The sequence below is a fragment of the Glycine max genome, chromosome 15 (genome assembly GCF_000004515.6).
Source record: "Glycine max cultivar Williams 82 chromosome 15, Glycine_max_v4.0, whole genome shotgun sequence".
Classification (NCBI taxonomy): Eukaryota; Viridiplantae; Streptophyta; class Magnoliopsida; order Fabales; family Fabaceae; genus Glycine; species Glycine max.
In genome coordinates, this window is record NC_038251.2 from 49,182,007 (window position 1) to 49,195,613 (window position 13,607).

The following is a 13,607-nucleotide window of genomic DNA, read 5'->3' on the forward strand; positions in this document are numbered from 1 at the left end:
ATGGAGTATGTTGAAGAAGCTAATAGAGCAGCTGGTGAGAGCTGTCATTGAGTTCTGAGTATGATGTATCAGCCAAGGAATGAAGTTCATTGTAGGAATTTGATGGTGGAAACTGCAGGGGCTATAGTGAGGTTCAAGAAAGTTGTTTCACTCCTAAATAGTGGTTTGGGTCATGCAAGAGTAAGGAAGCACAAAAAACTTCATATCCCTTTTTCTGAAAGTATTCTCTTGGACAACCAAATTTGCAAAACCGAATTCAAAATGTTTGGAGTTTCCTCATACAAGTTTTACTGAGAATTCAATTCAGGGATTGGGTCAAACAGTTACAAATTCAATCTATATGATGGGAAAACCTAGTTTGGAATTGAGCTCCAATGAGAGAAGCCCTCTAAATCTTACCTGACAAACTTCATGAACAAATTAGCACTTCCTTCAGCAACAACAAATGAAACATGAAGCAGAAATAATAGTGTCGTAAATTTGAATTTTGACAACTCTAGTTGAACACCATTAATGTCGTCATCTACTAGGTCTTTCATTTCTTCCTTGAGCATAGATGGAACTGTGGCTAACATGGATGGAAATGGAAGTGCATTCCATTTACTAGGACTTGCACACTCTTCTTATCAGAATTTACAACAACACAAGAGAAAATGCATTCCATTTGACTTCACCCTCGTTCTGTGTTCTGCTGTTACTGTCTCATATACACTATTAACCATTGATGATTAATGACTATTATCTCAAAGATTAAAGTTCACTTTGACATTGACTTAATTGTTTTGTGCGTCCTCTGCAGGAAACATAGAGTGAAAAGATCAGTTAAGGTGCCTGCTACCAGCAACAAAGTTGCGGATATCCCTCCCTATGATCAGTAAAGGTGCCGCAAGAGCCTTCACATAATTTACTCCTAAGAATACAGGTATAGTTGACTTATTGGCATTTTCTCAAGTGAATTCAAGAGCCTTCACATAATTTTTGACGTTTCATGTGCAACTTCAGTAGGGTAGTCAAGAAAGAAGACGACTAGGAAGAAGATTATCGTTAAAATTCATGAGGAATATTTTCATGTTGCAAATCTTACTTTAATTAGTTGCTTTTATTCTTGTCAGTAAGATCTTATATCAAATATATATGTTTGTAAATGTTTTCGTGAAATTATACAACTTGTTCTAAATACATCTCATATCAACTTGTTGTTGTAAATGTAAAAAAGATATCAAGTGGCATTACTTAATTTGAGAATTTAATTTAAAAAATATGATAAGTTTAAGTTAAATACTACATGTTTATTTTAGCTTAGTTCAATTTTAGAGTATCTCAAATACAAGAACTGAATAGGAGTTTTTCTTAACTCTTTTGATGAATCCTTTTGTTACCACAATCAAATTAGCCAGGATCACGAAAACATCCCCTCAAGAAACTCGTCTAAGTTATCATCATCGTCATCAATTTTACGATGACTTGCTGAAAAACCTTTTCCCTGTAAGTACTTGGTGAAAAAAGTTTAAGCTTGTACCAAACAATTACATTTTTTTCGTGGTTAACCCAAGTAGGTTTTTTGGTTTCTGCTGCCAGTGTCGTGCTGACCTGAGGTACGTTTGACTGCCATTGTCGCTGCCATTGTCGTTGTTGGGTTTGAGGTAAGATTGATGTCTTCATTGTCTAATAGTCAATGTATTTTTCTCTTAAATAGTCACTGGATTTTTCTAATCTTGCATCTTGTTAGACTTTTGGTTTCTGCTGGCAGTGTCGTGGTGACCGTCGTATCATTCCACCAGTGTTGTCGATCTCCAAGGCTCGAACCACCGTCCTTCCACTTAGCTGCGTAATTGCACTCATCGGCTCAAGCTACGACCGCAGCACGCCTCAACCACTGCCAGTTAACAAGGTATGCGCTCTACCTCAGTTTGTTGCTCTTCTTAGTAAGTTCTTAATCAGTGCGGTGGGATTGATACTGTTTTCTTTGGGACAACCATTTTTGGACCTTAATCGGTTCTCTTCTTAGTGATAGTAACTTAATATATGTGGTGACGATGCATTGTGAGTTTGTGACCACTGTAATTTGCTTAATTAAAATGATTGAAGTTTTGGGTATTGTTTTGTGCTTGATTCTTAGTCTGAGATGAGTGTCTAATAGTAGTGCATTGTGACCTCTCTAATTTGATTTTTACTTCTTTATTCTATTTATCCCATAGTCAATATTCACAATGGTTTAACTTCTCCCAATTTGTGTGCATTTCTGGTTTCTAAGGTACTAACAGAAACTTCTTTTTTTGTGCATATTCTGAATTGTTATTGACAATCTTTTTCTTTTCTTTTTGTTTCCTTAACTGTATGACATGTGCACATTCTGATGATTTAACTCATGGATGTCGTTAGGAAGTTTGAACTTCAAGAATAACCTTATGGAATTATATTAATTTTTGATGGCACTAATTTGTAGGACTGAGAGTAGCATCTCAGAGTGGCCTTTGGTTCCAGTAGAAGAATTGTTTTCTCTGGTTGGCATTAATAAAATCATTTCCAGTGCTCATTTTTTTGTTATTTCCTGGATTACATATTGTTTTCTATCTTTTTTCTCCTTGGTGTTTATCACTATCCCAATTTCCAATTAGCTTTATTTCATTGTACAACTCAGGTTCATTATATGTTAAGAAATTAAGATAATTACCCTTATTTGTGAGTGTACTCTATTAACAATCTCTATATACATATCATTTCAAGGTTCCACATCCTATACATCCATCAAATTTCTTCACTAGAAATTACATAACATGTGTTAATATCACAAAAGAAAAGTAAATAATCCTTAGGTATCTACTACCTACTTACTATGGTAAATATAGCAACCAATTCAAATCTGGGGTAGCTGCTTGAGTAAAGAGAACCTGGAGTGCTTTCCTCTATCTTAAGAGGTACAAATATATTGATGATTTTAGCCTCTAGATAAAAGTATGCATTGCATGGCCTTGTTTTGTTCATCATTGTTCAATGGCCACCAAAGAAACTTCAGATAGAGAGAAACAACATTACAGGCGGTGAACATGGTCACTGTCGAATGCGCACCACCCATCATGATGATGCTAAAAGGCTAAATGCCTATGTATCCATCCTCCAAGTCACTTCAGGTAGATATTTTATTAAACTGTAGTAGTACCAGTGGTACTATAATTACATAACATGAGATATTTTAAGTACATGCATAAACAGTCTGGCAGTTTGAAGGAGACTAAAGTATTGAGTACAGTAAGTTCAATTCTGATTCTAAGTTAGAGCAAAGTAGTTAATTTGGTTTTTATAGAGATCAATGGTATTTAAGTGATCCATGTAACTGACTTCCACCCCGGGGATAAAGCTTGGGGGGGTTTGTCGTTGTTGTTGTAAGGAAGCAAAACAATGGCCAAATGAACATCAAAATAAAGAAAGAACGTAAGGTGTTAGACAGTCTAAACATCAGTCAGAAACATGAAGATAACATATTCTCACTCTCATATTGTGGCACAAAGGGAGTGCATGAATATCACCTGTTTCCATTTTAAGAATTCAAAAATTTCACAGTATTTACTTTTAAAATAAAATGTTGATGTATAAAGAAAAACACCAGTTAAATGTAAGTCAATAACTGTAGCCATACCTTGTACTTCCCTAGAAAACTATGCCGCTACCCAGTTATCATCATGTCCACATCTCGGTCCAGTGTGATTTTCACTGGTCCAGTAGTTGTCAATTCAGGGGGGTAGAAATTATAGGAGAGGAAGCAGGATATTAATGATGTACTCAGCTATTAGTTCCTCTCGAGACTGCCCTTAGCCTGATTCTGGAACCAAGATGCTGGCAATTTTAACACATGTACTGTTTTGTACCTCTGGTACTCATATATATATATATATATATATATATATATATATATATATATATATATATATATATATATATATATATATACACACACGTTATATTTGCTGATAAAAAACATAAAGATGGAACTGAAGCAGCAGCAACAATAAAGGTTGATCTTGTCTCCTTCCCCCCAATTCCACCACCAACTTGTTTTGTTTTGCAAACTACCTTTGACATGGGAAGGCCAAGAACATGAGAAACATATTTCTGGTGCTTCTGAGGAGCCTGCAACAACACAATGTTATTTTCACAATGCAATTATTTCCTTCAAGCCATAAATTTAGGCCAATACAAGCCAAACACTAACACTCACACACATGGGTTCTTTGTTTGACTTTTTTTAAGATTCTGGTTTGGGGAGTGGTTGTTATAGCCACTACTTTTTTATCTTGTTCAATACTTCTTTCAAGCTAAGCATGCATTATGTTTAACTTGTTCTCTAATAATATTAAATTTAGCTTCTTCAAAAAAAAAAAACTAACACTCACACACACACATAACTTCTGTTAGGATCTAATTACAAGGTATGGGACTTGAGTCCCACATTGGAAGTATAGGAATCTAATGTGGGGTTTATAAGGCCATGGGCTCTCCAACCACAACAGCTAGCTTGTGTGGTCTGATTGTCCAAAGGTCCTTATCAAATTATTCGGTCATTTTCTCCAATTGGCTAACCATATAAAAGTTTTTTTTTCTTTTTTGTGGTGGTGGTCTGGTTGGGTGGGGAGGGGAGTTTTAGACTGTCTTCCTACTTTATCTATAACCTTATCAAGGTTTTCTCTTCTTTGTAGTCACCCTTGAAATAAATTCAAGTGGCATTGCCATAGCCTCAGTATACTTTACAATATTGTCATATCATAGTACAATTAATGCTCTACTAATGAATGCAAGAAGTTTAAAAACAATTCTTAATGCAGCCATATTAGAAAGTGATTACAAAAGAAAAATGACATTAATAGGTCATTCAGTCAGATAAAACTTGTCCTCCAAAGATATTCAAAATACTCTAACCTTCATGCCACATCCTATGACTATGGCTAAAGTTTTAATAGTTTTAAGTCAGTCACTGCTGTTTTTATGCCAAAACAAATAAATAACTGAAGAACAAGCAGCATTTACACATTTCCAACAGCAAGAGGCATTTTGACTTTGGTCTTAGGTGTTTGCTAATTTTATTTATGTTGCCATCTAAAATACTGAGAGCTTAGGTCAAAGCATCCATCCAAGAATAAATCCATTAACTTGTTCAGCTTGAGTTGTGGCAGCTAGTTGCTACTCTGAGGCTTCAGGGTTGTACCTGTAGTCAGAACTGTACCAAGGGACAAGCATTATAATATAATTCAAATCACCACATTCAGCTAAAAAATACAAGAAAGTGGCTTATAGATTACCCTATCTGCAATGTGGGGTTGCACTCCAAAGGCTGGGAAAAGCCTTGGGAGTGAGCATTTTGTGTACCATATGGCATACTTTGCTCACCAGCTTCCCATGTTTGCCTATACTGGTTTCTTGAATTGATTTCTTACAGTTGCCAATAAAGTAGTCATGAATCAAATCATCATTAGAGGACCATAATTTTGATTAGAAGAATAAAAGATACAAGGTTACATTAGACACTATTGAATAGTTTTTCCATATTATATTAAAAACAAGTGAACAATCATATTATGCAACAGGACAACAACAACAATAATATCAATCCATAATCATACTGGTTTTAGATGGTTAGCCAAAGTGTTCCTGACCTCCCATCTGAATTTCCCCTTCAATTATTCGGTCACACTGACCTGATTGAAAACAATGATCAACATCACCTTTACTCAAACACTTTTTTGTATTGGGGTGAAAACCTGTAGCATTGACGGCATCCCGTATTGAAAGGATGGCTGGGAGCTCTTCATACTCAACATGAACTTTTTTTGATGCAATCTTAGCATTTTCATGAGTATCACCCATAACTACTCCTATAACCTGGAAACATACATATATATCTCATTGACTAATAATGACAAAAGGCTAGTACAAGACTAAATATTCCAAGAGAATTCATCACCAATGCTTGTAAATCATCCTTTAATTTTGAGATTTGGACAAAAGTAGACAGCAAGTACACCCAGTGCTTTGTTGTAGTAATATGTCAAATTGTTATATGTACACTAGGTTTGTTGTGTTCCCCTGTTGGAGTAGTGTTGATTAGACCTGCATTAATCTATTTAGGTTTTGCTAATTTCAATTGGTCTGTGTTAGTATAGAAGAAAGCAAACATGCCATTAGTTTATTTGATGCTTGCATGCACATACAAAGTTTCCAAAACCGAATCTGTGTACAAAGTTTACATAAATTTCTTTGTAAATATTTATAAGATAAAATGAATTGATTTTAGTTTGTGTTGGTGCCTAGCTATGATGTGATTCAGTGGGTTAGTGAAAATTTATTTGGCAGGGCCTGAGCAGAAAGCTGGTATATATATTGTCAGTGTTACTTTTTCTAGTTTCTTGTCCAATTTTCAGGTATCCCATTTCTTCAATTGTTGAATCTTTCATGGTGCTTGTTTATTGTCTTGGATACTGTATATACAATGTGGCTTTGTCATTACAAAATATGCTTGCTTTGGTAGAATATAACATGCCAAAACCTATTAATTTTGTTAAGGTAGACTATAACATATATAGTTGTCTTCCTTTGAATGAGGGAATATAACATTAGCATATTTTTCAAACTTGAGTTGACTCCTAGAACTTACATCTTTACAATCTTGTGTTGATTGAGCTCAAGACACACACACACACATACTCATCACACACACACACACACACACACACACAGAAACCCTAATGACACACACGCACACACACTCATCATACAAACACACACATTCCCTCATCACACACACACACACTCATCATACAAACACACACATTCCCTCATCACACACACACACACTCATCATACAAACACACACATTCCCTCATCACACACACACACACACACCCTCATGACACACCTTCATGAAAAATACACACACACACCCCCTCATGACACACACAAACCCTAATCACACAGACACACACACAACCTCATGACACACACACACAAACCCTAATCACAAACACACACCCTCATGACACACACACACAGACACAGACACAAACCCTAATCAAACATACACACAAACCCTAATGACACACACACAGACACAAACCTTAATCATAAACACACACACCCTCATGACACACACACAGACACAAACACAAACCCTAATCAAACACACACATACAAACCCTAATCACGCACACACACACACCCTCATGAAACACACACACACAGACACAAACCCTAATCACAAACACACACCCCTTCATGACACACACACAGACACAAACACAAACCCTAATCAAACACACACAAACCCTGATCACATACACACACACACACCCTCATGACACACACAAACACACACACACTTAGTCAACCTCACTTCCGACCTAGTCAACCTCCGTTAGCTTTCTTGTATGTCATGAATGTAATATGCTATACAAACAACTGCTAATGTCGATATTTGTCTGTAATCGAAATTTAGATTTTGTATGTTCTTGTACGTCATCAATGTAATTTTCTATATAAACAACTTTTGTTCATTCTGAGTGAACCTTAGATTCCCGTTTGAGACTGAATGCAATGATTCTTGGGGACAGTTTGCATTAGTCATTGTATTTAGTCTTGAATTGTCCGTTTGGACAGTTTGGGGATACTGGTACTTTTATGTTAGATTCATTCGTTAAGGTTATTATTATTTTCATTAATTTGATGAAATTTTGGTACAATGCATTTCAAGTTGTTCTTTGAGTGCATACTTGATAATCGGGAAATTTATTTCACCGATGTCATGTCATGTACTTAGAGACCAATGCGAAATGCTGCCGAAATTTTGTCAAATTTTTGAAAATAATGCTAACCCTAATGTTTGAAGCTAACATAAAAGACAATATTCCTAAATGGGATAAGGCCACACCTATAAATAAAAAAGTGACATTTTCATGCATGGAATTGCTTAGATGGATCGAAGTTGGATAAATTAAAGTCGCATGAGCCCAGAATATGAGGATGGCTTCGAGCAGTTATTGCAATTTGCTTCAAAAAGAGTTCAACCGAATGAAGAAGGAAAATATTATTGTCCTTGCATCAACTGTTTGAATGGAAGACGTCAACTACTAGACGACATACGAGAGCATCTATTGTGTGATGGGATTAAGAATTACACGACTTGGATATGGCATGGTGAAGTGACAGACATGCAGAGTGGGTCCCAATCTGAACCGTTTGATGTAGAAATGGGAGATCGCTTGGAAGACATGATTCGTGACCTTGGACAAGAGTCTTTTCAGCAAGCACACGCCCCTGTGTATGAAGGATTGCAAAGTGATTCCAAGAAGCCTTTGTATACGGGGTGCAAGAATTCCTTAACCCTGTTGTCTGCAGTGTTAAGTCTGGTTAATGTGAAGGCCAGGTATGGGTGGAGTGACAAAAGTTTCACCTCACTGCTTGAGGTAGTTCACAATCTACTTCCAAAGGACAACACGCTGCCTAAAACTTACTATAAGGCAAAAAAGATATTGTGTCTGATGGGTATGGAGTATCAGAAGATTCATGCTTCCCCAATGATTGCATACTGTACAGGCATGAATTCGAACAAATGTCCAAATGCCCTATCTGTGGGACTTCATGGTACAAAGTGAAAGATGAAGAGGAAAGCAGTTTTGATGAAAACTCAAACAAGGGCCCTACAATGAAGGTTTTGTGGTATCTTCCAATCATTCCAAGGTTTAAGCGTCTTTTTGCTAACGAGGACGACGCAAAAGATCTTACATGGCATGCAAATGGAAGGATTTCTGATGGAAAGGTCCGTCATTTGGCAGATTGCTTGCAGTGGAAGAAGATTGATGGTTTGTATTCGGATTTCGGGAAAGAGTCAAGAAATCTTAGACTTGGACTAGCCAGTGATGGAACGAATCCATATGGCACCTTAAGCACTCAACACAGTTCATGGCCAGTTCTGCTAGGAATTTACAATTTGCCTCCTTGGTTGTGCATGAAGCGAAAATACATGATGTTGTCTATGATGATGTCGGGCCCAAGACAGCCAGGAAATGACATTGATGTTTCTCTAAGTCCGTTGGTTGAAGACCTGAGAAAGTTGTGGGACAAGGGGGTGTTAGTGTTTGATGCGTTTCGCAAGGAGACGTTTGAAATGCGTCCAATGCTTTTTTATACCATTAATGACTTTCTAGCATATGGGAATCTCAGTGGTTACAGTGTTAAGGGTCATCATGCATGCCCAATTTGTGAAGGAAACACAAGCTACATACAACTAAAACATGGAAGAAAAACAGTCTATAGTAGGCATTAGTGTTTTCTAACACCCAATCATCCTTACAGACGACTGAAAAAAGCTTTTAATGGAATTCATAAGCACGATATTGCACCAATACCGTTGACTGGTGAGCAGGTATACCAGCGGGTTCAACACCTGAATATTGTATTTGGAAAGACCCAAAAGAAGGATAAAAGTAAGACTTGCATATGGAAGAAGCGGTCCATTTTCTTTGATCTTCCGTACTAGTCTGATCTAGATGTTAGACATTGTATTGATGTTATGCATGTCGAGAAAAATGTATGTGACAGTGTGATTGGGACGCTCCTTAACATTCAGGGCAAGACGAAGGATGGCTTGAATACCCGCCAAGATCTAGCTGAGATGGGGATACGATCACAGTTGCATCCAAGGTCTGATGGAAATAAAATTTACTTGCCCCCAGCTTGTCATACTTTGTCTAAGAAGGAGAAGATAAGTTTTTGTCAGTGTCTTCGTTGGGTGAAGGTTCCACAAGGATACTCTTCAAATATTAAGAGCCTTGTGCAGTTGAAGGAGCTTAAGCTTGTAGGGTTAAAGTCTCACGATTGTCACGTGCTGATGCAACAATTGTTAGTCGTGGCTATACGAGACATCTTGCCAAACAAAGTCAGGTTAGCCATAACTCGCCTGTGCTTTTTCTTCCATGCCATATGTAGCAAAGTCGTTGATCCTGTCAAGTTTGATGAGCTGGAAAATGAGACTGCAATTATACTGTGCCAGTTTGAGATGTATTTACCACTGCCTTCTTTGACATCATGATTCACTTGATTGTGCATCTGGTCAGAGAAATCAAATGTTGTGGTCCTGTTTATTTGCGGTGGATGTACCCGGTTGAGAGATACATGAAGATCTTAAAAGGGTATACGAAGAATCTATATCGTCCAGAAGCATCTATTGTTGAGAGGTACATTGCAGAAGAAGCCATTGAATTTTGTTCAGAATAAACTGAGAAGGCTAAACCAGTTGGCCTTCCTGAGTCTCGGCATGATGACAGAGTGGGTGGTAAGGGTTCAAGAGGACTGCATGTGATCACTCCAAGTCTAGAAGATTTGTTACAAGATCACTTGTATGTCTTGAAAAATAATAATGAAGTTTTTCCATACATACTTAAGCATGAAGCTTTAGTCAAATAGAATAATCCAAAAATGTCAAAGAATTGGGTGTTGAAAAAGCATAACAAGACTTTCTATGATTGGTTTAAAGATACAATCTTTGCAGATGAAAATGCTTCAGAAACATTAAGAAAGCTAGCAGATGGGCCTAAAAGAAATGTTATAACTTGGCAAGGATACGACATAAACAAGTATTCATTTTACACAGAAGCACAAGATGAAAAATGTACAATGCAGAACAGCGGGGTCACCCTAAGGGTTGAATCTCAACACTTCACAAGTGTGCATGACGCTAATCCCTGTGTAGCTTCCATCCCTTACTTTGGGTTCATTGATGAAATTTGGGAGCTTAACTATGTGAAATTTACTGTTTGTGTGTTCAAATGTAAATGGGTTGACAACAACACCGGTGTGCGCACCAATGATATAGGATTTACGTTGGTAGACCTAAAGAAACTTGGTTACCACAATGACCCTTTCATCATGGCAAAACAAGCTAGACAAGTATTTTACGTGCAAGACCCTTGTGATGAAAGGTGGTGCGTGGTTCTACTGAGCAAAAAAATTGGTGTTAATGTAGAAGATGATGATTCATACATGGACACCTATGTTAGTCCTCTGTCCACACAAATCACTCCTAATGTTGTTGGAGAAGAAGAAGCTGACGACGTTCGTGCTAACCGTAATGATCATGATGAAGGAGAATTAATTAACATCGTCTAATGTAATTTTCTATTTATATATTTCATTTTGCTAGATTTTACTACATAAGTCATATAATTTATTGAGGTGAAATCTAAAGACCAATGTATTTATCGCATTAAGTTGAATTGGAATAATGCTGCAATTATTACAATTTTTGAAAATTTTCACATTATGCTACATAAGTCATATAATTTATTGAGGTGAAATCTAAAGACCAATGTATTTATCGCATTAAGTTGAATTGGACTAATGCTGCAATTATTACAATTTTTGAAAATTTTCACATTAAGTTACATAACCTACTAAACATATTTTTTAGATTGATTAATATTTAATCCATATTTATATTTCATTATTGGTTTCTATAATTGGTTTACTAATTGCATTATTGAAAACATGCATATATTTGATGAAAGCTTTGAAAATGGAACTTATGCCATTTCATATTTTCGTATTCAGGGGATCTCATCAATTGTTTTCTGGAGAAAGAGAGCTCACCAAAGCAAGTAAGTGACAGCTACACTTTTTCCTGATTGTATTCAGTGTATACATCTTTCTTTGTGTGTGTGTGTATTTTTTATTATTTCAGATAAAAAATAAAATATTGCATGCAAACAAAATTAACTTCATAGTTTCAAACTTTCAATATGAGGCGATCCTTTGATATCCCTCTCCCAGTAACCCCTAGTTTCTCTATCCCTCCAATCCCTATCTCTAACATCCCTCCTGCCAACAGTACCAAAATGTTCTCTTTTCCTTCCACCACAATGCAGCTAATTTAAGAAACAAATATGCCTATACGTAATGAGCTATGGTCTGTTTAAAGAATAGGATGAGAGTATATATATCCTACTGTTTAAAAAAATTTGATATTTTTTTGTGTCTTTAGATTTACCGTAAATTCAAAATCACATTAAAATTATTTGACATGATTTTAAAGGCCTGTTTGAGTTAGTCTTACAAATAGTCTTGTTTGAGATTATTTTTTACATATAAATTTATAAAAGAAGAAAGTAAAATAAATTAAGTTTTCCTATAAATTAAAATTAATTGCAATTCAACTTTTTTAAAAGTTAGATAAGAGACTTTTTAATTTTTTATTTCTGAAAGCCAAATACAACAACATTTTATTTATGAGGAACCCAAAATGGTACAAGTAGTACAAAAGATAGAGCTTGATGTACCCACTCACCACATCACTAATATCAGAATCAATACATAAGTTGTTACCCAATTAATCCCGGTACAATGTACACCAGATATAATAAATTGACATGTTTTTAAACAAAGTACATTCTTTTAAAACACTTTCCAGTATTATGCTTCCATGTGAATTGATCACAACAATTGCACCACCACTTGATAGAAGATTAGCTTTAAAATATAGGGAGTTAAGAAAATAAGCAGGTCATATTAATATTAGACAAAAAAACTAAGTTAAGCTGTTGAGATGAAAATTTGTTATTAAACCAAGCAGAAAGCAAAATAGAAAGAGATATTGTATAATCCAGAAAGGCTGAGTTTTGAATTAAAAAGAATTTTAACTAGGAATAGGTATAACTATTATCTCTTAATGCACCTCTAACCAGCTTTGGATTCCTTTCACACCAATTCACTAAGCATGAATCAACTCTGGAACAAACAAAAAAGTTGGTAGTTTAGCAGTGAAACAACATAAACTGTGATGAAATGATTAAGATATATCTCATCTCTACATAACATACATCAGGGGAAAAGGGAAACAAAAAACAATGCATTAACAAATTCAAAAAGTAAAAGAAAGACCCAGGCTTTAAGGTTGAAACAACAAAATTGACATGCAAGAAGTTCCAAGAATATTGACAATGATTGGGGCACTACTGTACGTAAGCACTCTCAAATAAGAAAATAAATAACATAATTATGACCAAACCTTCAAAAGCTGCAGGTCAGCACCAATAGTAATAAACATACAATATTAACTGATGAAGGTATAATTAATAGTTGTTCTTCACAACAGAAATTCTGTTTTAGTACACTACATTAAAGTTTGGAATACCTTTCCTATATCGACTACTAAACAAATTAAACCATCCTGCTTCAGGTTCAGAAGAACCTTCACTTGCTGCTGTCAAGTCATGCATAACCAAAGAAAGCATTGATCCCACTTTCTAAAATGAGTAGTAGAAGAGTTTCTCAAATTTAAAATGTTTGTGATGTGAAACAGATTTACAAGTGACAATATGAACTTCCTAGAAAAGTAGAAAAATAAGGTTTACAAGTAACAGGTATTTGTATTGTACCTGTGCTATAATGCTACTAGCTTTATATGCATCTAGAGCAGCTTCAAATTTTGCCTCATGTAAAAATACTTACCTTAATTCTAATATGAATAAAGGGCAAGGAAGAATATACTTACCTTAATTGCTTGCAACCTCCACAGATCATCTACCACCACCCAACATAAACCAACCTCTCTTAATTGCCAATGGTGT

At 35.8% G+C, this 13,607-nt stretch overlaps 1 pseudogene; it reads left to right on the plus strand.

Annotated features, from left to right (window-relative positions):
* Nucleotides 1-878, plus strand: LOC112999624 (probable WRKY transcription factor 21; annotated as a pseudogene).
* The last annotated feature ends 12,729 nt before the right edge of the window (nucleotides 879-13,607 follow it).